Raw genomic sequence first — 20588 nt, 5'->3', positions numbered from 1 at the left:
TACTGAACTACGCGGGGTGGCTACGAAAGAAATAATCAACTTCTGCTGTTTTCTTTTTCTCTCTGTTTTCAGATTAAAAACCGAGTTTTGGTGGTATCAATCAACCAACCAACCGAAGCATTCAACTACGAATTTAATAAATGGGAAATCATTCAAAGCATTTTTTTTTTTTGGGCGAGTCCCTTAGGGGACCACATCGCCTGAAATCTTTGCTCTTTGCCTTTAAATTTTCTTCTTACCTATGTATTTTTACATTTTCTTTCATTTGCCCACACATTTTCAGCTTGATTTGCAGCATTTTCATCTTTGCATGAGGCATAATTAATTTTTAATCTTCGTTACAGCATATACGCGTGCATGGAATCCTGTACTTCATTTTTTCCATAAGTATGTAGGTCGCTTATACTTGTGCGTGATTGGCCGACAGTCAAACTGATTCCACAAGCTGACTGATGGATTTACTACTACCGGAATTTAAAATTCTCTCAGTAGTAGCATTGTATTTTTCATTCGTTTTAATATTCTCAACACCCTAATATTCATATAACATTAATCTTCTTTCCGTTTGAAGTTTAATTAGTTAATGCTATTAAAAAAAAATATATATATATATTTAGAGCAATTCATAAATTGTACTCCATGGCGTATGATTGATTTTGATATTCTCGCGCAGGCGCTTAATTAAGTATACGCCATGGAGACCATGCAGAGCACAAACTTAAAAATATATTTTATACATGCATACATATGTATCTGTATAGATCACACTGTAGGCAAAATCTCAAGCTTTAAAATACACAAAAAACACATAAAATTAATTTTGAGTCGTAGTTTTAAAATTTTCTAAGTGAGTTTATTTTTATAACGTATTAATCATTTGTCGGGACCGGGGAAATCGGACCACTATAACATATAGTTCCATATATATATATATACAACTGATTCTTCAGATATGAGATTCTTCGATATAACTCCTCCATTTATGTAGCTAGGAACATGAAATTTCGCACTATCTTCACTCGTTATCAACGGAATACTTACAAAGATCGGATCACTAAAACATATAGCCTCATACAACTGATTGTTCAGATATGAGATTTAGAATTATAACGTCTCCATTTATGCAGCTAAAAGCATATCATTTTACACTATATTCACTCATTATTAACGAAAAGTTTAAAGTAAAAACTACAAAGATCGGGTAACTATAACCTGTTGCCTCCATACAACTGATTGTTCAGATATGTGGTTTTACTATAAAACTCCTTTATCCGAGAAATTTAGTGAGCAATTATCTAAATAGTTAAACAAATTCTACTGAGAAAATCGGCGAGATCGATGCTATATTCCCTTTATCACTAATTGTTCAGATACAAGTTTCTGCGATGTAACTCACACACAGCAGGGAAAATCACTTAGATGTGTGCTTTCTTTATAAGGTGTACATACATATATTCCATACCTCTGATTATTTAGATATGATTTTTATATGCATATATGTAACTGCTCTATGTACATATGTATGCTGTGAACATAAAAATTTGGTTTATTATGGGTATGGCTAGGTAAAGATATGGCTGCGAAAGTTTGTGTCGGTTTTTATTCGCAATGAAAACTTTATCAGTTATATCTTGAGAAAATGACCTGATCCATGAAAACGGTAAACATAGCCGTAATCTGTAACCCGAAATTAAGTTTAGGTGTATCGACATTTCATTTGTTTGGTAAGCGCTTATGCATGCATAATATATGTACATACATATTCATATACAGATAAATAGATGTACTTGTTAGCACACGCATCCAATTAATTCCCTATTTATGTTAATTGGCTGCAATATTGGGTAATTAACTATGTTTGCTAAGCTCAATTACATAGTAAATCTTCAGATAACTGCTATTCGAGTTGATTGGACGCTTTACACGCGAGCCATTCATTTTCACGAGCTCCAGGCGCTCATTCCAGGCGCTCACCGCTATAGCTTATAAATATTTTATGCTCGAATATAAATTTTCAATATTTGTCATGGAAAGTTTTTGAACGTAAATACATAGAAGATGTTATTAATTAGTTCGCCTTCTGGTTCAGTCAACTTAAGCTCTTCATAAGAAGATTAATTACTATTAAGTGCAGAGGAAGCAAAATATCTTGGCATATTGGGAAATATTCTGCAGTTAGAAAATCGGATGATGTTTATTGAAGAAGCTTATATAGTACATGAATAATAAAAATTGCGTTTGCTAATTCCTTTCATGGTTTTTAGCTTTCACTCTTCACAAGGTAGGTGTTCGTTATATGATTGCTATTAGCCGTATATACACAAGAATTTAGTGAAAAAATAAATCTATTGGTTACATAAGTAAGAAAGCATTGCCCGTCGTTAGCTATGATTTTTTTTTTTAAATAAATAAATAATAAATAAAAATAATTTTTCTGGCAATCTGTGATCCGAGGATACAGGGGTCATCAGATCATGCTTCACCAAGGAAGCTGGGAAATGCACTTGAAGCAAGTGATTTAGAGTCTCCCTGTTATCGGATGGAAAGCTTGAGGCAACTTTTCTACAGTTTCCGATGATACAGGATTCCTTTCTGGTCCCACCAAAGCACAAAAAATTACATTGCTTCCATGGATATTTGGCTTTTGCGCCGCCGATACGGGTTCGCCGCACGAGGTACGGCGCTTTTAGTTGCCGTAATGAATCCATTTTTCTTCGCTGCGGATAATACAAAGCAAAAGCGCCTTCGCCTTGCACCGTTGAAGGACCTTTTGGGAAACAATGATACGCCGTTTGAAATCTCTTGCGCTGAGTTCGGCGACCTGAACTGATGATTTACAACAAAGCCTTAAGCTCAAGTACACAATTTTGATTGGTATAAATTCGGCTGATGAAGTCATACGACCTTCTCGTTGCGTTTCACGAATTATTTATATTCCAGCAGAGCTGGATTTCCTTTTTCTTTGATGTGCTTGAATGCACCAATTCTGATCCAATTTGCATAGAGGCCTTCCGTGGTATAGGAAAGTGAGCAATCTCTACCTTGGCCAAATAAGAAGGGCTTTCTATTGAGACCATCTATGTATACACTGAGGGAAATAATGCATAGTAAAAATGAATACTTTATATTTGATTATCGTTTAAAAATGTTCGTAATTAAAAATTATATTTTCATATAAAATTTATTACGCACCTATTTGACTGTTCACATCTGAGTATATGTATGAGTATGCATATGCACCCCAAGCATGCAGAGCGGCACTCTGAGAGCGGTGACAACACACACATTCATGCATAGTACATGTTTATCCGTAAAAATCGCGTGCTGTGGTGTTGATGGATATTCAACATTTGCAGGCAACATGCAAGTTAAATATTTTTTTTTTAGTTTTCTCTTGATTATTCAATTCACGGATGCTTTTTCAGAACGAACGCGGTTATTTTAATATGCGCGTAATTGAATTGAATATTTTTCTATTTGATTTTAATATTTTTTTCCCTCAGTGTATGGGAATAGAAGTTTGACAACAACGTTTATACTCAATATTAGAAATATTCTGAATTGAAATAGAAAACGAAAAATTGTTAAGCAAAAAACGCAACCGACTTCAATTCTATATAAAATTTTAATTCAAAAATTTTAAAGTACCGTTAATTTTTTCATGATCCAATTAGTACGGGACCACCTGTACGGTACCACCTTTCGTTAAAACAAAATTATAGAAATCGGTTAAGGTGGTCCAAAGTTATACGGTAACATGCATTAAAAATAAATAAAAAATATTCCGACGGATTCCTTTCTTTTTTGAAGTCGGTTAATAGTAAGACTACAAAGAAAAAAAGAATAGTAAGCACAATTTTCTGTACTTACGTGCAATAGAAAATTCGCCAAAAATGTAATAGACCTACTAATAATGAAATTATCAACACTATTTATATGAGTATTTATGTACATATGTATGTCAATCGAAATGTTTATTCAGGCATTGTAAACTAACCGATATTTGCAAACACTATGAACCACTGGAATGTTGGAATGACTGCGGCAAAACATGTCAAGATTAATTAAAACAAGAACTTTCGCAATTTGAAGGAAGTTAAACCATTCCAACCCCATCCCTAGTTAAAGTAAACAAATAACTTAAGCAGAGAGTACTTACATACATACATATGTAAGAAAATGGCATAGTAAGTAGTTCAACTCAAAGTAAAATTTATGTTGTTGATGTCCAGTGATATTTGGGTATCTCGAATTGCGACCGAAACTTTTCATTATGCGTTTTTCATATGAAACTGGAAAACCGGAGCGGGCGGGGGGAATCACAAAACAAATAGGGTAAAAGATAAAACGCAATGGCCATGGAATTCAAAAAATATTTAGGCACAAAAATGCTATGTGAGTAAAGGCAGTGGCATGAAAGAATCCAACGATGCGCATACAAATGCCACTTTTTATATATACATATATATATATTCTATATATACATACATACTAGAGGTGGATTTTTAGTTCACTTTAAAGATTAGTTCACTTCTACTTCGTTCAGCTCAATGAACTAGCTCTTATTTTGTGAAACAACCAATTCCAAAGACTCAACTCAAATATATTACTTTTTAACACAAATTGCACTAAACGATGTAAAACATTGCAAATTAAATGAAATAAAATGTCTTTTTAATATCAATGCCGATCAGCTCTTCCTTACAACGAAAAACGAGTTCCCATATCTCACATATATAATTGGAAATCATGTTTCCTTTACACTCCTTTTACGGCTAAACTATACTTCTAAGGTATCACCTCCTAAATGTATGCTTTAATATTGAAACCGAATTAAAGAAACGTACTAAACAGAAAAATAAATGAATAAAGGCTAAGATTAAAATAAAAGTTAAGAAGCCTAAACTTAAACACAAAGAGGAAGGTAAATTTTAATAGGTACTTAATATAATAGCAAAGGTGTGGTTGAATATGTACTTAGATGAAGAAAAATAATGAAGATAAAAGATTCGGGTAAAATTCCAGAAAATGATAAATTCAAAAATGAAAAGATAAAAAAAACTACAGAGGCAAAGATAGAGAAAATAATAGAGGTAAAGGTAGAGACAAAGAAAGAGAAAAAGAAAAAGAGGAATTTGAATGACTTTATGTTGTGTTTTTGTTTTGCATTGTGTTGTGTTGTTTTAAATTTGAGTAAAAAATGTTTTTTTTTTTCATTCTGTCGGTTTTCATATTAAATTCAAATAAAAAAATCATTTTTCACTTAAATTGCTTTAATTTTTTTCCTACTAGTCTCCAAATTATTTAAAAAAGTGTTATTTTAGCTAATCAAAAGGCTAAAATACTTAAATTAAAGATGCAACTCGTAGGCGGATTTGAACTCAATAGGGGAGGGTAAACCAAAAACCTTAACAATTTAAAATTTGTTACGCATTAAGTTTCATGCTCGACATGATCGCCTCTATTCCTGACAAAAATTTTCACTATTTTCCTTAAATTACTTTTCACGACGCTTGTTCCTAGAAGCTAGCTCATTAAGTAAATGCATTTAAAAAAATTGGACGTACAAGAAAAAAAATATAATAGTTTCTGAGAAATTAATGCTTAATTCTCAGTTTTTTGTTGTAAAATGGAAAAAAATTCAAAAAAAAGCCACAAAAAAAATAACAGATTCTGTGTAAATTTCTTTTTCATTTGTGTTCAAAAAAAATTTGCTACAAAAGAATCAAGCTCGTAATAAAGAAAATCGATGGATAAGTAAAAAAAGGAATCAGTGGCCAAACGAAAATGCGCAATGATTCTTTTTATGAAATATTTGCGCTATATAGAAAAGTTGTGTGTATAATTGTTAAATTCGTTCGTGAGATTTAATCGGAATACCGGTAAATTGAAAATATCTCGATAACTTATCAATATAAAAAAATTAACTCGATTTTTGTAATCTACGAGCAATTTCTACATAGAAATTTGATAGGGGCATCCGGTGAACAAAAAAATAAAAACCAAAAATTTTGTTCCGGTGTTATCAAGGACGACTTTCCTGGTAATCGTGTATACCAATATATATACATATCGTCGTTTAAAGTATAAAACCGCGTATCAACAAAATGCAAAATCGCGTATGTGAGGTCGCATAAATTATTTTGTAGAGAGTAAAAACCCTGATATTTCAAAATCGCATTTCTGTCTAGTATATTTCAGGACAAATGGATAAGGATTGAGCCAAGAGCTAGTGTGAGCAGATCCAATATTTGGCAGCAAATGTCAACTACGCGGTTTTGTACTTTAAACGACGATATATGTACATTATTAAAACGCACATACACGATCAAAGCAATGTCAAGTTGGTAGACAAGCAGTCAAGCGGCAAACACATTATAATCAGCCAAAATATCCGGCTGAATATAACAAAAAATTTCCAGCTTATGAGTGCACTGGCATGCGTGCGAGCGTGCGCCTACGAGTATGCTACTGATTACTGACGTTAACATTTATGCTCATGAAGCCACGCATTTATGGGTGTGTGCGTATGCCGTTTATCGGAACCATTTTTATTTCGAATGTGTATTGTTAAAAGTGGAGAGAAATTTCATACATGCATACATGTGCTGTCACGTTGCCTGAACGCATGACTTTCATTTTCGGTTTCGCCAACTCGTGCAAAAAACAATAATCAAGTCAATTTCGTGCTGAATGCCGAATGTTGGGTGTCGGACGGCGGTGGAGAAGTAACTAATAAAATTTGTTGTGGTAAAGAAGGCATGGAAAATTTTTCATCGCCCTTTTGTCACTTTGTGACTTTGAGAAAAACAGCTTGTTGACTTGCATGAAGCCAACAAACTATTTGAACTTTCTCTGTTTTTTTTTTTGCCCGCATCTTTGGAAGGGCCAACACATACAATGTTCATACATATCTACTGTAAATTTTTGTTTTTATTTTTTTCTAATAAACACGGCAACACCAAACACTCTTGTATACATACGTACGTATGTACATATGTATGTACAGTTGTCCACAAAAAAATACGGGTGCGATATTTTGACTAGCTCTGACTATTTCTGTTTTGTTTGTTTAATGTTTATGAATTTTTTATAAAAGTATAGCTCATTATCTACCAAAAACCACAAAAATCCAAATTCCAAATTTTGTGCAAAAATTTCACCAAAACTTTTTGGAAATTGCCTTTTTTTCGATTAAGAATGTCTTCGATTTAGCTTTCCCTGATTCCATATATACACAATCGATGTTGCCTTTTTTTGACTCTTTTACCTTTGATTGTGAAGGGCAAGGAAAAAGCTCTGAATTTCTGATAATAGGAAAGTTTTAAACGTGCCATGTTTAAATTGGACGCCACTGGTATGAACTCACGTTGAGCGCACTTTTAGTACCTTCAAGGCTTTTGTTCACGCGAAAATCGAATGAAAATGCTGTCAAAAAACTTCAAAATGCATCTTGTGGCTCAATGTTACTACAAATATAGAGATTAAAGTTTTGTGGGATAAAAACTCGAAAGAAAAAGTATTCAAAAATTCAAAATAAAAATTTTTCATATAATGTAACTGGTTCAAAGTTTTTCTCTTTTACTTGTCGCTTGTTACTTCCTAAAATACATAAATAACGGGTGATTTTTTAAGAGCTTGATAAAATTTAAGAGCGCATAAAATTTGCAAAATCTCATCGGTTCTTTATTTGAAACGTTAGATTGGTCCATGACATTTACTTTTTGAAGATAATTTCATTTAAATGTTGACCGCGGCTGCGTCTTAGGTGGTCCATTCGGAAAGTCCAATTTTGGGCAACTTTTTCGAGCATTTCGGCCGGAATAGCCCGAATTTCTTCGGAAATGTTGTCTTCCAAAGCTGGAATAGTTGCTGGCTTATTTCTGTAGACTTTAGACTTGACGTAGCCCCACAAAAAATAGTCTAAAGGCGTCAAATCGCATGATCTTGGTGGNGATTATTTTTCGGTTTTTATCAATTTTGAGTGCCTTGTTTTGCCTTTTTTGCGATTCTTAGGCCTTTTCCTGCCTATTTATTTATTATTTTGTTTTGCCTTTTTTATAGGTTTTTAGGTCCTAAATATCCGTTCCCAGGTGATGACTGCTGAGTCTAAGGTGGATTACAGTTTCAGAAACTCATTTTTGTAAAAATTTGCAGATAGAGGGTATTGAATACAAGCCCTCGATATATGACATGATTTTGTTGTATTTTTATGCCTTATAGCAATTTAATTAAAAAACAAACATTTATTTAAATCATACCTTAAAATTCGAGATTATTGCCAGTCCGAGGTTTTTGAATTCATTCTGTAAAAAGAAGAGAAGAAAGAAGAAAATTGTTTAAAAATGAGACTACTTTAAAATGAGTAAATTTTCAACATTTTGATTTAGGAGAGTATATAAGGTCCATCAAAGTTCAAGTACTAAAAAAAAATTTTGTTAGCTTACTTCGATTCTCTACAAAAATGGCCCATATACCAAATTATGTAGGACTAATTTAAAAAAAAGATGTATAAATTACCGTATTTATTTATTAACATTATTAACATACACAAAATCAAAAGCTGATATTTTCAATCCACATACAAACACTATTTTAGAGGGGGAGCAAGCAAAGAAAAGAGACGAACTCGAAATGTACTGAAAATGTGAGTAGTCCACTTGCAAACAGCATTATGCGCTTTTATAATAGTAAGTAACATCTAAATTGAATCTTTTCTAATACTTGAAAATTTAGATAAATAAATAAGAGCCTAATAAAATTAGAATATAATATAACATGTTATAACATAACATTAACAGTCTCTACGACCTAAAGCTGTTTTCTAAGTTCATCAGACGATGGCGACTTTTGATAGCGACTTTTGCAAGAGTTAACGTTTGATGCCTTTTTCTGAAAATAGAAACATTTTGCATTGTGTTGTGAGTGGACATGAAACAACTTTAAATACTGGTACTTTACCCACCAAAAACTGAAAATCGAAAAAATTTTACTTAGCGCACTTTGCAAGTAGACTACTCATGTCACAGATTTCAAAGTTTTTTGTGGTTTAAAAAGAGGCTTCCGTACCAGGGTCTCATGCGATCTGATGTGTAAACTTCTGCATCCCGAAGCAGTACATAACTGGATCCAAAATGGTACCGAACTAGACCCAAAACGTCATGATCTATGCTCGAACTGGTCCGAAATTAGTGCCGTGATAATTCCGAAAAAGTCCCGAACTAGGCCCGAAAAGGTCCCACGGTAACCTCGGAAATAACATAGGGTATATAAACATGTACTCTGTGTGTGCGGGCGTGACACATCCCCTAGGCGTGAAATTTTTAATCAGCTGTAAATTCGGAACCGTAAGACACATGACTGGGGAAATTCAGTGTGAAGATCTATATTGAATGCATACAAATGGGTTTCCGACAGATGGCGCTGGAATCGAGATTGTTCGAAAGCCGCCTTTATCGTACGACCTGAATTAATAGGTATAACCTGCTTGATAAGAACTGCTTCTGCAAAAAATGGACCCAAACATAGATGACTCTGGAATCAAGATATTTAGATATCCGATATATTTAGATATCGAATTTACGTTTTGGATGACTTAATGAAGGATTGGGTTATGTATGTAAATAAAGAAGCGCAAAATTTTTTAAGCGCCTTAGGTATCCTAGGCACATCAACGGGCCATTGATGTATAAAGAAGAAGTTAGACGAATCAGAAAGCACACGGTAAGGATATTAATAACTCAGTTTGGGCGGGAAAATTTGTTCGTCCTGTGGAACAGCAAGATTATATAAGAAGATTACGCACGTTTGCAATCTTTGCAATACTTGCCGATATCTCACTCATAGCATCGAAATAGACTAGTATATATACCATATATGGTATCTCAGTGCTCTTATCCTTTTCTATGAGTGTGGAGTTCAGTCGCAAAAGTTCTTATCAGGCGTCGCGAAGCAAGCCGTGCGTTTGCTAATCGTAAATAAAAAGTATAAAAAAAGGCACTGACTACATCCATATTAATGAGATCTGAGTGGAAGTAGAGAGATAGCGACTATGGTGAAAGCCGTGTTTTTACAAGTGCTCGCATTATTTATCTGGTACGTAAATCTTCAAGGCTGTTGGTAACGAGCGTTCCAGACCATAATTGGAGAGGAAGGTAATGAAAAAGTGCCAAACCCGGCTATGGACCTTTAATGTCCATACATATGGCTCTAAAACCATTGACGGAGTAGAAGCTGGAGTGTACAGCGAATAACATTGCCCTACGTAGCCATGCATTATATGTATATCAGACTGAAGATTTTGCGGTTAGGAAAGCCGCGGAATTTTTCCCTCAGTGAGACACATACGCATATAGTTAGGTAGCAATGAACGGATATTAAACTTCGTCAACATCATTTTAAGAAGCAGTGAATCAGTAGACGCTTGCTGCTAAAAGGCGTCCAGGCCATCTGGGCCTAGAAAGAAGCGAAGTGGTGCGTGAGATTTCGAAAAGGCGCTGTTTAGGAAAGCGAAAATTTTAAGTATAGAAGATGAGATGAATAGGGTAATTTATGTACATAAGGGTGGCCCTTAAAAGTACGAAGCAAATTTTTACATAAGATGCTACTATATACTATCATTGTCGAAGATATTACATACAAATTTTGGTGCCGATTGGGTATCAATCGAAACGCTTTTGAAAAGGGTTTTATTTCTTACCTACATATATTAGGGTTGCCCCTTGTTTAAACAATCACATGCAATTGAGAGTAAGGCAATTAGGTAGTTGAGATATGTATAATAATTTAGGTGTCAGACGAAACAGATTTAATAAGATTTAAGTTTAAATTTTTTTTTAAGAGATAGTTGCCACCTGATTGAAAATTCGAATTCAATTGAATTATACACAAGTTATGAGGAAAATTACAATATGAATGCCAAACGAAGCATCGTTAAGAGATCTTTTATTTGAATAATTAGAATATTTTTGAGGTCTTTGAAGAGGGTTGCCACCTGTTTAAAAGGAAATCTACACAAAGAGCTTCGTTTATTATTTGTTTGTTCTGAAATAACTTTTGTGCTAATTTAATTTCATTTGTTGCCGCTTTACGTTAAAGAATTGAAGTTCAAAGACTACTTGCGGACAGAAAACCTTCTTTAAAAAATTACGAATTCTGCCCTATGTGGGGTAGATTTTTACCCATCAAACAAAGATTATCTACAAATTTAGCTATGATTATATGAATCACTGGCGTTTTTTATGCACTGAGAAAAAAGTATGCTAATTATGTTTCTTTCAACACAAGATTTAGTAACTATAATTTATTCGTGTAACGATAACCAAAGCATGTGTTGGGGGAAACATATTTTGTTGTCGTAACTAAACTCATTTCTCAGTGTGGTATTTTTGATTCGTCTTTGTAAAAGTGCATGGTTTTTTCTAACTGATGCGCTTCATAATTCTGTTGTTTTACGCAATTATCTGATTTTCAGGAAACAATCTCCCCTGACAATGCTTGAAAGGACCGAGAATGTGCTTTTATTTTGCCTTACTTGAGTGTGACATTTTAAGAAACGAAACAGAATTTTCTCACCGATTGTCCTTATTTAAGAGTCGAACGCGAAAAGAGAAAGGGGCGGTCGAAAGACGAAATTTTTGGTAGAAAACTAAACAACATTGTATAACTATAATATTTATTACTTCCTGGATAATATTTAAGAAAAAGGAAGCTGAAGCAATATCGTTGTAAACTATCCTTTTCCTCTTTGCTCTTGACCCTCTCAAGGCTAAGTGAAACATATTTCCAAAAAAGTTATTCCACTATTAGAAGAAAATCGTTCCGCATATTCATTTAGTTATTTTTAAGAAGAGATCTAAAAAAATATATATGTTTTTATCAAAATTCGAAAAATGTTTTAGAAAAAATTGTCGTTTGGGAACTCTTTGTTTGTAAAAATAATTTTTACGGAAAAAAATAATTAAAAACCACAGTTTTTTTAGAAAAAAATTATTTTTATCCAAATTAGAGAAACGATTTTTATGAGAAAAAAAAATTTTTGCAGTAAAAGTTATTAAATTCGGAAACAATAATTTTTGGAAATAAAAATTTCAAAATTTATTTTAATATAAAAAAAAATTACTCTTATGTATGAAAAAAAAGAGTTTTTTCCGCAATAATTTATTAATTTTTGGAAACGCAATGATTCGGAAAATACTACTTAAAAACCCCAGAAACAAATTTCCAAACAAAGTTTTCAGATTAATAAAATTTTCTCTATAAAAAAGTTTGAAAAAATAGGTTTAAGTTAAACTTAATGAATTTTTTAGGGGAAATCATTTTCTACATTGATTTTTTATATAAGAATTTATTTATTTACATATCTGTTAATACCATTTTACAATTCAAATGATGGGTTTCTAATTATAGGCTTATAGTTCGATAAAGGTTAACCGAGACCTTTTGCATGCATACTTTGGTGTCCTGAATTTGAGTAGCATTTTTAGGTTATTATGATAAATGTGTGAAGGATAAAAATAGTAATGTGGTAAGCATTTTGTGCAAAAAATCTGGCTGTTAAACCCAACAGAGTAGAAACCCTCGCATTTAATGGATAATAAATGGATAAAATTCTGCCCATAAGGGCCTCCGCGTAATTTTTATTTAAGGTCATTTAAGAGTTCAGGAAGTGTTTACTCCTAAAGCTGTGAGCAAAGTAAGACATCGCTTGAGTCGGGAAACTACCTAGACATACAAATTAAAATTTTCGCATACATTTTACAATAGAATTTAAATAGTAATTAAATTATTGATTTTTACCACAGGAAGCTTTTTGAAGATGTTTTACTCAAGTGCATAATGATTGAAATGATAACAGATGTACAATATACATACACATTTTTAAAGCCACAAATTGAAAAGAAATAGAAACCGTAAACCCCAAGAGAATATCAATCATTGGAAAAAGATGAGTTTTTCTTAGAAATAGGCTTGCAATCAAAAGAACCGACGACAAGAGCAATCAGCAACCGACATCCGACAAATGCAAAAATGCGCAATTACAGGATCCTGTCCTAGGAAGTGCTTGAAGTCAACAGGTTGCAGCAGCCAGCAAACAGCAAACAGCACAGCGAAAACGAATTATTAAATCAACTGACGGACCAGTAGAGTAGGCGAGATGAAGGATTCACATAGAAAAAACAAAATCGAAGCAAAAGGCCGAGCGTGGCAGGACACAATACAAACTGCAGGATGTTATATAGACGCAGTAATAAGCGGAGATGGGAAACGTTGTGTGCTCCGACAAACAACAAAAAAGCATACAAAATTTAAGCTGAAACAAATATAAAACGTGGTTAAATTTTGCTCTTCATGATTTCGTATTGTTGATGCAGGTAAAAAGGCAAAAATATGCGAGTGTTCTACACTTTTTGCAGAAAATATTTATGTTGTAAATATTGGTAAATACTAAGGTACGAATTTTTTGCAATATATGTTGGTAGTGTCACGATCGTCAAGTTTTCAACAGAAATTTTTACTGGTTGGGCTACATAATTGTTACTCTGCCCACCAGTTTCGAAAATTTAGGACACTCCTGGTGCTTGACCGAGCTTTGTCACATACAGTGGAGGGACGTAAACAGGTCTGACTAAGTTGCTCATCTTCGAGCAGTAGGGATCTTAGTCAGCCTAGACTAATAACTATCCATTCGGTTGAAAAGCCATAGGTCTTTTCAGTAAAACCAACATAACGTTACTCACAGGGTGCCTAGACGGTTGAAACCATCAGCTTTTGGCCTGCCCAAGGAGATGGAATGCTGCCTTTGTCTTCAAGACTATGGAAGCTCGGTGCAAATTCTGAACTATTGTTCAGAATGAATCTAAATTCGTACTCCATATTATGAATTATTTGCTTGCGCTTTGCAAGAAAAGATATGCGGTATATAAAGTAATTGCATCAAAAACCAGCTGCGCAATCTTCAAAATGTATTCATTAAAATATTGAAATTATAAAAGACTATAAAGTCATATTTCGGCCGTGAAAAACGGATTCTCATAAAAAACAATCACCGTTCGGCGTCGACATAAAATTGTAGGTCCCTCCGCTCCTTTTTGTGACGACATCAGGCGCACGCCACAAATCGGCGGAAAAGCTCGGCCTAACACTAACATATTGTGTAAGTGCAAATGTATTATTATTATAAAGCCATATCAAAGTAGTCATCCTTGTTAAATTCAATCCTAGTGGAAGATCTGAACCAAAGCTAATGTATTATACATACATACAAGTGTATTTACATAAATTCGATCGTATGTACTTTCGTAATTAGAGCTACATAAGCAATTAGCCGTGAAAATGTAGCAGTCTCATGCACTTCTGGTTATGTCTACAAGCGAAATGTAAACACATACCCTTGCAATTAATGCACTCACATTCGAACATCATTGACATCAGATATTTCTGTACCAACATGCGGTTTTGATAATAAATGCATGCAAGCACATATATTTGTTCTGACTAATTGCCTGTGAATTTATCTAGTTTTCCGTAAGAGCATTTTCGTGTGAGTACTTGCCCTATAGTGAAAATTGAAACCAGCCAGTAAAAATATCAGTTCATGAACTGATATAAGCTAACAGAGTTTTCAAGGCGCTCAAATTGGGTTTTAGTCGGTTTAAGCCGCTTCTGGTAGAAACTTAAAGTCGCTGATATGACCACAAGATAGATCCTACCCCACTCGGTAATTTATATTTTTTCGTTTTCCAATAAAAAAAAAAAACATTTTCGTTCATTTTAGAAGAATAGGACGAGTTCAAGTTCGAACGTCATTTAGAGCTTGAAAAAGGTACTTCCGAGAAAAAAGTTGGAAACAAAAGTTACGTATTTTTATGCGCAGAATCCGAATCTGTGGTAGAAATATTTATATCTCATTTTGAAAAAGCACCTACGGTCAGTTTAACCCTCGGTGATATGACCACAAGATAGAGCTTTCCTGACTTGGTATATTGCGTTTTCCAAAAAAAAAACCCCCATTTTTTACCCCCTTTTAGAAGGGGTGAAAGGTTGGTCTAGGACAACGTTTACATGTACAAAAGGAGCTGGACTTACGAGTGTTGCGCCGTGTGTGGCAAGAGCCAAGACGTTAAGGGGTGGTGCACCATTTCAAGGCGCCTGGTTGCGCAGTTAGAAGACTTTGTTGGCAGAATAGCTGCGGTTTTTAATTGTAATATTTTTTACGTGTCTGTGAAAATCATTTCAACGTGAGTGATTTTATTACTTGCCTATTGCAGCCAACTAATTTTAAGCGCATGCGTTTATAACAAGCGGCAGTTCCGATCTCCTGCGAAGTCCCAGAAATTACAGAAGAACCACTTAAAAGGGAAAAATATCTATTATTACAAAAAGTTCATAAACAAATTGTTACGAGTCAAGTCTTCATATATAAACATTGTACATATATAAATTTCGAGCTGGTGGTCTCGTCTACCGTGTTTAATATCCTTGGATATATCGATTACTGGCTCTTATTTGTTGTACGCTGTGAATTTGTTTTTACTAACCCTTTCCCAACATTTTTTGAAGTAGTGAACAAAAAAATTTTTTTTTGAACTCAACTCAGAGATTTCGACTGAATAGACATAAAAAACAAAAAAAAAATTAAAACCCGGTTTTAGAGAGGCTACAATCCCTTGGAAAATTTGGTCAATATATTAAACAATTTCAATGAAAGGAGTAAAAAATTCAAGAAATTTTTTCATTCTATTTTTATTTACTTCAAAAATTAACACAGTTTACATTGAAATTCAGGCATTTATTTAGAATATTTTTTATTATATTTACGAATATTACTTAAAGAAATAGTGTTATAACTTTTATGAAAGCAAATAGAATACAAAAAAAATTAAAATATCCTTTCAATTAAAATTGCAGCCAAAAATTAAATAAAATATGCCTTACAATATTAAAAAACGACAAAATAAATACATATATTCAATTCAATAAAAAAATATAGTACATGCAAACATGTATATAATTATAAAATATGTTTAGTTACTAGAATATTTATGGAAAGTTTGGAAACATGTTTTTTCGCGTGAAATACATAAGTGCACTTTACATTTTAGGCAAATAAAGTATGTACGCGCTGTACAACCAGGATATTTACATCTCGTAGGGTATGTAAGGCCGTCATGTGCTGGGACGTGTTCCACTTTGTCTTCAATAATTTCCTTATCTGGTCGTGCCTCATACTTTTTTTTTGCTGGTCGATGGTTCAAGATTTATTTCGAGATTTTGCCGTGGTCTTCCTCGCTTCCGTATTTCGCTATTTTTGTAGAACATCACAAGGTGATTTGCCACTGCCATTAGAAAATGTAACAAGTCCATTATTCGTTTTTTCGGAACATTTTGAATAGCGCTGTCTTTTCGATATAACAGCCAAGAAGCTACCAAAGCGAAGTCAGTGAAATGAGATACCATCCTCAGTGTCCATTTAGTTGACTTCAGAAATATTCTATAATAACTTATTTGCTGATCCAACAAGTCAACGCCGCCCATCGATGCATTATATCTCCGCACTATTTCTGGTATTTTTACTTCTATCATTGTCTTTGATTGCTTGCAGTATCTTTTAACAATATCTTCTTCTCCTGTTCCAACGAAATTTGAAGCAATATGTATTGGTCTGCTATCTTGCACCTTTACGAAACATATTTTACGATCGTTGCTCACTAAACATTCGTATGTGCCACGCCCTTTTTTTTGCAGTTCTTTGTCTGAGCCCAGCGGAGGTCTCCCGAACCTATTTATGCGTGCTGTCCCAGTTGCATTAATTTTCAAATGTGTAAGAATTTCAAGCAAGTTGTATGAATTGAAAAAGTTGTCAAAATAAAGATTATGTCCACTGTTGACTAGTCTTTTACATAGATGTAGGACAATTGCGGTCGAGAATCCATATTTTGTTAAAACNTGTACGCGCTGTACAACCAGGATATTTACATCTCGTAGGGTATGTAAGGCCGTCATGTGCTGGGACGTGTTCCACTTTGTCTTCAATAATTTCCTTATCTGGTCGTGCCTCATACTTTTTTTTTGCTGGTCGATGGTTCAAGATTTATTTCGAGATTTTGCCGTGGTCTTCCTCGCTTCCGTATTTCGCTATTTTTGTAGAACATCACAAGGTGATTTGCCACTGCCATTAGAAAATGTAACAAGTCCATTATTCGTTTTTTCGGAACATTTTGAATAGCGCTGTCTTTTCGATATAACAGCCAAGAAGCTACCAAAGCGAAGTCAGTGAAATGAGATACCATCCTCAGTGTCCATTTAGTTGACTTCAGAAATATTCTATAATAACTTATTTGCTGATCCAACAAGTCAACGCCGCCCATCGATGCATTATATCTCCGCACTATTTCTGGTCTTTTTACTTCTATCATTGTCTTTGATTGCTTGCAGTATCTTTTAACAATATCTTCTTCTCCTGTTCCAACGAAATTTGAAGCAATATGTATTGGTCTGCTATCTTGCACCTTTACGAAACATATTTTACGATCGTTGCTCACTAAACATTCGTATGTGCCACGCCCTTTTTTTTGCAGTTCTTTGTCTGAGCCCAGCGGAGGTCTCCCGAACCTATTTATGCGTGCTGTCCCAGTTGCATTAATTTTCAAATGTGTAAGAATTTCAAGCAAGTTGTATGAATTGAAAAAGTTGTCAAAATAAAGATTATGTCCACTGTTGACTAGTCTTTTACATAGATGTAGGACAATTGCGGTCGAGAATCCATATTTTGTTAAAACTTGCGGGTCTAAACAAGTTTGTTTTCCTTGATATAACTCAAAGTCATAAGGAAAGCCCGATTTACCGCAAAGAACGTAATTTTTATGCCCCATGGGTTTGGCTTCTTTTTGTGATAAACTTTAAAAGAAAGTCTTCCTTTGAAAGGTATTATTTGTTCGTTAATGCACACATCTTGTTCAACCGGCTCTTCAAGGCATCGATTCCTAATAGCATCTATTAACGGACGTATTTTCACAAATTTGTCACCACATTCCTTGGGTATTTTCAAATTATCGGTGAAATGTAATAGCGTACGCAACTGTGCAAATCGTCTCATTGTCATTGAATCTTTAAAAAGTGTAACACCTAAAGTCGGATCCCAAAACATTGACATTCTCCGTAATTGCATACTTCCCATAGCAATTTGCAGACCTATTAGAACTTCGGTTTCCTCCTTTGTGGCATTTTTATAGCCTGTAACGTTTCTCTGCGTAGCATACAAATTTGTATAAAATGTTGCCTTTTCGAATACTTCGGGAGTAAAAAACTGTTTAAAGTAGTAAAATGGGTTCTCAGAATTTTCGCTTCCTTGAAAAGAACTTGACTCGAAAGAAAATGGTCTTGGATCATAGTTTAGTTTCCTCCATGTGATCATCTTCTTGTCTGTAACAACGAATTGAGCATTGTTTGAATTTTCACCTTTACCTTCATCTTCCGATTCGATCGCTTCGAAAACCTATTCCCGGAAATCGGAAAAGCTTGACTCAAGAACATTTTCTTTGTTAAATTTTCGCCTTATAAAAGAATCTATAAGAATGTCGTCCTCAGGATCGATATCACTGTGAGACAAATGGTAGGGGTTAGTGATCGGGAAGGGTTCAAACTACCGGGGAAAGTTATATCGGTAAAAAAGAAGTTATACGTGTCCCGGCGTTTCGCCTTAAGATCAGCTTGGCTGTCACTGCAGACACGTAAACTCCTTCCCCTCCACCTATTTTCCATCACGTAGTCCATTGCCTTGTGGTTTGAAAATACCTAAATACTCAGAAGTCAGTTATCTTGGAATTATGTACCCTTGAAATATACTAAATTGGAATTCCCATCTAGAAAAACCCGAACCATGTGCGCCGTTAGAAGAATTGTTGGTCGGACAATGGATCAAAACTCAAATTTAAGAGAATCGCTATTCCTTACGATAGTCTGTAGTATTTCCGCTTATAAATCTCTACAAAAGTTTCCTTCAGTCTCGGAAAAAAGATCAATTTACAATCGTGGTTCTAGAAATCCTTCTGGGATGTAAGTACTCCACTCTATCAGCCCTATCATGAGTTTCATTTTCCCCGAACCGGTTCACTTTTTGTTTACATGTATTTACTATAGGCGGATAAAAAATTTTGGGGTGAATTTTCTGTTGGGCAAAACTCAGGATAAGGCAATATATTTTTATTCAAGCAGCAGCAGACGTTATGAAAACTCTCGTCAAAGCGGTGGCCTATGATTCAGCCAATTTTCTTAATAAAAAAAAATTAATATATAAAATTTTCAAGTTAAATAATAATAATAAATTTAATGAAATATTTAATAGTTGAGCTGAAAAGCTAACTGGCAAAATTCTTGTTCCAGCAGCTTTTCCTGCAGGGTATCTACACATGTATATGCATGTAAATTAAATATGCAGCTGTTAGGCCATTGTGCATAAATTAATAGAATGACAATTTGACTTGGCAATAGAGATGTCGCACCTTCTAATGAGTATTTATTTATGGATATTTACATACACATAGTACATATAGCACGTTTAATAATAATAATAACGAAGTATTTCAAAATTTAAAATTTGTTGGAAAAATCAAAGTTTTAAAAACTCATACAGATGGTATGCCAAAAGACAGATGAAGTATGGTTATTTGTTAAACTGAACATATTCTACTTATCAAGGTTATTGTATGCATATATGTATAATGAAATCTCCAAAAACGTACATTTTGAGTTACGTTACATCTCTATATTATTAAATGTACGATATGTACCTACATAAATAGCTACATGTTTTTCATTTTCTGCATACAATTAAGAGTTCTTAAATTCTTCGAACACAAATTGTCAAATATTCAATTTTGGAAATAGTACTATAAAATTGCACAATTTTAGTTGTTAAGAAATACGATTATTTACTTTACAAACATAGGTACAATTTCAGATGCAAATTTAAATGGCACTTAAGTTTAATTTTGGATTGTTGTTGAAATGCCATTTCGTTGAAAACTAGTGTAAAATAAAGTCAATTGACATTATTAGACACCTTTTCAAAAGCGAAATAAAATCCATGGACGTTATTGCTCTTTCAACCCGTCGCGCCGCACGTGTTTTATTAGGTATATTCGCAATTTAAAATTTTTCAATAAAATCAATTGGTGGTGGTTCATGACTGTGTGTTGATTGATAGCACGGTGGATTTGGCAATAACCGCTTGCATCTATGGAAACAACACTTACAAGGCATGTTTATTGTAACAACATTCATACCACACGTACGATGCAAGAACAACATTTTTTTTCTTTGAATCGACATAACATTTAAGCTTTGTTGACGCTATTTCCATTTTAATGAGGAAATAGCATCATTTACTTTATTTCCAATTTTTCTTTACTTTATTTTGCTTTTGAAAAGGTATTAATGTCAATTGACCTTATTTCCGTTGATCTTGTTACTTGGCGCCACCATTTCACTTCCGTTGAAACTGTTGTCGCATTTTGTTTAAATAGCCAGTATTGGTCATTTATTTTAAAGTTAATCAACATTCTCTACATAAATAGCTCTTATGAAAT

General features: G+C 33.9%; 1 protein-coding gene across 1 annotated transcript in view; it reads right to left on the bottom strand.

The window, feature by feature from the left end:
* Positions 1-20588, bottom strand: part of Pde8 (phosphodiesterase 8) — a 280798-nt gene that overhangs the window by 168955 nt on the left and 91255 nt on the right. The window contains exon 3 of the mRNA XM_017633087.1: positions 8262-8306. The gene's annotated coding sequence lies outside the window, so the exon portion shown is untranslated. The remainder of the gene's footprint in view (positions 1-8261; positions 8307-20588) is intronic.

This window comes from Rhagoletis zephyria, unplaced genomic scaffold, assembly GCF_001687245.7.
Source record: "Rhagoletis zephyria isolate East Lansing unplaced genomic scaffold, Rhagoletis_zephyria_1.1 Rzeph_scaffold_00103, whole genome shotgun sequence".
Taxonomy (NCBI): Eukaryota; Metazoa; Arthropoda; class Insecta; order Diptera; family Tephritidae; genus Rhagoletis; species Rhagoletis zephyria.
The sequence above is the reverse complement of the archived record's forward strand: the minus strand, read 5'-3'. Positions and strand labels throughout refer to the sequence as shown.